This window comes from Salmo salar, chromosome ssa01 (genome assembly GCF_905237065.1).
Source record: "Salmo salar chromosome ssa01, Ssal_v3.1, whole genome shotgun sequence".
Lineage (NCBI taxonomy): Eukaryota > Metazoa > Chordata > Actinopteri > Salmoniformes > Salmonidae > Salmo > Salmo salar.
Genome location: NC_059442.1, coordinates 129,815,695 through 129,821,627, shown reverse-complemented (window position 1 = coordinate 129,821,627; position 5,933 = coordinate 129,815,695).

Sequence of the window (5,933 nt, the reverse complement as noted above, 5' to 3'; positions counted from 1 at the left end):
CCTATGCGTTGTGATAATTGCGTTGTTTGATCTATAACCTTCGTTCATGTGCCTTGCGACTGTGATACAGTGCCTTGCGAAAGTATTCGGCCCCCTTGAACTTTTCGACCTTTTGCCACATTTCAGGCTTCAAACATAAAGATATAAAACTGTAATTTTTTGTGAAGAATCAACAACAAGTGGGACACAATCATGAAGTGGAACGAAATTTATTGGATATTTCAAACTTTTTTAACAAATAAAAAACTGAAAAATTGGGCGTGCTAAATTATTCAGCCCCCTTAAGTTAATACTTTGTAGCGCCACCTTTTGCTGCGATTACAGCTGTAAGTCGCTTGGGGTATGTCTCTATCAGTTTTGCACATCGAGAGACTGACATTTTTGCCCATTCCTCCTTGCAAAACAGCTCGAGCTCAGTGAGGTTGGATGGAGAGCGTTTGTGAACAGCAGTTTTCAGTTCTTTCCACAGATTCTCGATTGGATTCAGGTCTGGACTTTGACTTGGCCATTCTAACACCTGGATATGTTTATTTGTGAACCATTCCATTGTAGATTTTGCTTTATGTTTTGGATCATTGTCTTGTTGGAAGACAAATCTCCGTCCCAGTCTCAGGTCTTTTGCAGACTCCATCAGGTTTTCTTCCAGAATGGTCCTGTATTTGGCTCCATCCATCTTCCCATAAATTTTAACCATCTTCCCTGCCCCTGCTGAAGAAAAGCAGGGCCAAACCATGATGCTGCCACCCCCATGTTTGACAGTGGGGATGGTGTGTTCAGGGTGATGAGCTGTGTTGCTTTTACACCAAACATAACGTTTTGCATTGTTGCCAAAAAGTTCGATTTTGGTTTCATCTGACCAGAGCACCTTCTTCCACATGTTTGGTGTGTCTCCCAGGTGGCTAGTGGAAAACTTTAAACGACACTTTTTATGGATATCTTTAAGAAATGGCTTTCTTCTTGCCACTCTTACATAAAGGCCAGATTTGTGCAGTATACAACTGATTGTTGTCCTATGGACAGAGTCTCCCACCTCAGCTGTAGATCTCTGCAGTTCATCCAGAGTGATCATGGGCCTCTTGGCTGCATCTCTGATCAGTCTTCTCCTTGTATGAGCTGAAAGTTTAGAGGGACGGCCGGGTCTTCGTAGATTTGCAGTGGTCTGATACTCCTTCCATTTCAATATTATCGCTTGCACAGTGCTCCTTGGGATGTTTAAAGCTTGGGAAATCTTTTTGTATCCAAATCCGGCTTTAAACTTCTCCACAACAGTATCTCGGACCTGCCTGGTGTGTTCCTTGTTCTTCATGATGCTCTCTGCGCTTTAAACGGACCTCTGAGACTATCACAGAGCAGGTGCATTTATACGGAGACTTGATTACACACAGGTGGATTCTATTTATCATCATTAGTCATTTAGGTCAACATTGGATCATTCAGAGATCCTCACTGAACTTCTGGAGAGAGTTTGCTGCACTGAAAGTAAAGGGGCTGAATAATTTTGCACGGCCAATTTTGCAGTTTTTTATTTGTTAAAAAAGTTTGAAATATCCAATAAATTTCGTTCCACTTCATAATTGTGTCTCACTTGTTGTTGATTCTTCACAAAAAAATTACAGTTTTATATCTTTATGTTTGAAGCCTGAAATGTGGCAAAAGGTCGAAAAGTTCAAGGGGGCCGAATACTTTCGCAAGGCACTGTATATAGGCCTAAAGGCCGAGACAATAAGAAGACACATTGGCAGAATAAATTCAACCACACCTTTGTTTCATCACAAAACCGGAGAGCAACCTCTGTCCGGTGAAGTCCACAAAGCACATTGCACATAACAAACCGTTACATGACCTACAGCATGGTCAAGCAAGTTAATGTTTTCCGACAGTTTCGGACCACTAAACAACTATTGATTTAGAACCACGGAGAGTTACCGCAAGTCGCAAAGAAAACAGGAGCTGCCTCCACTATTCCAGCAACATTACTGTGCCTGCTGCAGTATAGTGTGATTTTATGACATTGCTGCTTCTAAGTGACAGGACAGAGAGAGTTGAGGGTGAAGAGGATTCCGTTTGACTTCTGAAAAAAAGAAAACCTCCCTAAAGCCTTTATTTATCAAAAAGTGAAACCCAGGAGAATTGACAGATGCACAGAGCGGTTCCCTTTGTGTTAGAACTGACAGAGACACAGTAGGTGTAAGAGAGAGACATAGTCAGGCTTGGTAGGCTTGTGGAAAGTACATAAAGTATGGTTGACAGGTGAGAGGAGAGCGAGATGGAGGAACCACGTGAGAAACAACAGAAAGAGAGTCACGAGTCACAGGTTTTAGAGAGGGAGGAGGAGAGTTATGTCCAGTAAAGAAACCGAATACGGACCCAAATGTAGCAGACGCTGATTAATCTTCATACTCCCTTGACCTTGAGCTAGACCAGTCATGTCCTCAGAGGCAGCTAGGGGGCGCTTTGGCTAGGCCCCTCACCAGCACTGGCTAAAAGGTGTGTGAACATGCAGTATGTGGTTGCTTTTTTTATTTAACAGATTGGCATTGTACATAAAATAATACGTGTTACTGGGTGTTGAGTTGGGATTTTTTTAATTGCACATCTGGAACATCCTGCCTATTCCTTGACTGCATGATCAAACTAGATGGTTGGTAACTCTATTCTCAATACAACTATTTTGCTTCCCCAACAACATGCTCTGCCAAATACATACGGTTGTTAGAAATTTGGGAAGCCTTTTTAGAATAAAATGCCCAAGTTAGAGGTTTTATATTTTTTTTAATGGTGAATTAAGCACATAAAGTTATGGTTTTACAATGTCTTATGGAAAGAGTATTTTTGTTTTGAATTAATTTAACCAGATGCTACTTGCTGCTGCTTTTTGGTTTTCCGGCATTTTATGGTGCCTTCAGGACTAGCCAAGTGGTGTACATATGAAGCAAAAGTAAACTGTGTTTGATATATAAAATTTGAATGGGCGCCATGTTGGAACCAAATGTGACAAGACAAGACAAACAACACTCAATTTAGATGCAAATTACAATGTTGTTGTGGAATATTTGGTTCAAACATGGAGAATAGTTTGCCGAACTCTGTGCTATGGCTGCAAGATGGTTTGTGAGAAGCAAAATGGTCAGTGTGGACGAGGGAGCTTTTGGATCCTGAGGAGTAGTTCTGACTCCGGCAATCAGACATGATGCTTCAGCCTGACTATGAGAACATTGATACTATTCTTATGACTGAAGAACTGTTAAATAATTTATTTTAGAATGCAAGAGACAAAATGAAGGTGCAAAAATAGGGCAATGCTTATTGTGACAAAAAGGATTAATAGTCAAGAGAAATTATATCTTGTCTGCTGGTGGCAACATCTACAACATAATTTACACATAAAGGGAAATAAATAATACAGTATTGTTATCTGAACATGGGCAGATGTGTCATCATATACCAACTTCATGGACCCCCTTCACACCTGGTGGTAGATTTCTATTGTAAGGACTTCAGATATGATGAATGTCTCATTGTTTTGATACAGCTTGTTGCCTTTTATTCAAATATGCCCTGTCAATAAACATTGTGATCCCCAGAATGTTTCATGTCAACTTTCTTCAGAAACGCACAGTCTCAAAACACTCTTTCTAAAAAAATAATTCAAAAACCTTTATTCATTGCATCAATGCTAACCAGTATTTTACAAAATGTGCAGTACCAGTGTCAGGGATTTCGTCGTCGTCATACAATATGGCAAAATCATCGTCGGAAAAGGAGGACCAATATGCAGCAGGACTGGTTTTGTTCATTTTGAACATTTATTAACTCAAAATGATTACCAAAAACAACAAAACAAACTCACGATATACTGACAGTCTTCTCAGGCTCATACATGCTAGACAAAGAACAATCTCCCACAAATGACAAACACAAACACACCCTAATATATGGGACTCTCAATCAAAGGCAAAGAGAAAACACCTGCCTTCAATTGAGAGTCCCAACCCCAATTAATCAACCATAGAAACACACTCACTAGACTCCACATAGAAATACATAAACCAAAAACCCGGAAATACTAAATCAAACGCCCTTTTTCCAAAACACCACCCCGAACCACATAAAACAAATACCCTCTGCCACGTCCTGACCAAACTACAATGACAATTAACCCTTATACTGGCCAGGACGTGACAGTACCCCCCCCTAAAGGTGCTAACCCCGGAAGCACCTCAAGAAAAACAAAAACCCCAAACAACAAAAATCCCCCTAAACTAAAGGGAGGGAAGGGAGGGTGGCTGCCTTGTGCTACACCCCCCCTCCCCAACCCACCTATGCAGGTGGTGGTTCAGGCTCCGGCCTATTGTCCTCCAGAGTGCCGACCCCGATCAGCCTCGGACCGTAGGCAGACTCCCCTTGCTCTGGATCCTGGGCAGACCTCCTCCTCTCCACCCTGTATACACTCATTAATTGAACCGTTAATCATTTTAAATTCTGGATTGTCAGGCTTACTGACGGGCGGCTCTGGCGACTCCTGACTGACGGGCGGCTCTGGCGACTCCTGACTGACGGGCGGCTCTGGCGACTCCTGACTGACGGGCGGCTCTGGCGACTCCTGACTGACGGGCGGCTCCTGACTGACGGGCGGCTCTGGCGACGTCGGACTGGGATGACGCACTTGAAGCCTGGTGCGTGGTGCTGGATGTACCAGACTGGGAACACGCACCTCCAGGCTAGTGCGGGGAGCGGGAACAGGACGAGTCGGACTGGGCTGACTCACTTCCGGGTCCGCACGAGAGACAGGAACTGGAAACACCGGGCTATGGAGGCGCACAGGCGGTCTTGATCTTACCTCCTGCACAACCCGTCCTGGCTGGATGGAACTAGTAACCCTGTACGAGCGGGGTGCTCGTAAAGGGCGGACTGGGCTGTGCAGGGGCCTGATGGTTGCCGTGCGTAGAGCGGGAGTTGGGTAGCCTGGTCCTAGGAGGCGTACCGGCGACCAGATGCGCTGCGCAGGCATCCTCCTACCAGGCTGGATGCCCACTCTAGCACGGCACCTGCGAGGGGCTGGAATAATGCGCACCGGACTGTGCGTGCGTATGGGTGAGATGTTTCGCTGAAGAGCGCACTATGGCGCCCTCCACCTCATACGCTCCTCCATATAACCACGGGTAGCTGGCTTCTGGCTCTTCCTTGGCCTAGCCAAACTACCCGTGTGCCCCCACCCAAAAAATGATTGGGGGTGCCTCTCGTGCTTCAACGCCAGTCGTGTTCCTCGGAAACGTTCCCGGTCCTTACCAGCCATTCTCCATGGGCCCTCTCCGGCCATAACTTGCTCCCATGTCCATCTCTCCCATTTGTCCAATTCAAAATCCCTCTGCTCCTTCCTCTGCTGCTTGGTCCTGGTTTGGTGGGAGATTCTGTCAGGGATTTCGTCGTCGTCAGACGATATGGCGAAATCATCGTCGGAAAAGGAGGACCAATATGCAGCAGGACTGGTTTTGTTCATTTTGAACATTTATTAACTCAAAATGATTACCAAAAACAACAACACAAACTCACGATATACTGACAGTCTTCTCACGCTCATACATGCTAGACAAAGAACAATCTCCCACAAATGACAAACACACCCTAATATATGGGACTCTCAATCAAAGGCAAAGAGAAAACACCTGCCTTCAATTGAGAATCCCAACCCCAATTAATCAACCATAGAAACACACTCACTAGACTCCACATAGAAATACATAAACCATAAACCAAAAACCCGGAAATACTAAATCAAACGCCCTTTTTCCAAAACACCACCCCGAACCACATAAAACAAATACCCTCTGCCACGTCCTGACCAAACTACAATGACAATTAACCCTTATACTGGCCAGGACGTGACAACCAGTTAAAAGTTTGGACACACTCATTCAAGGGTTTTTCTTTAT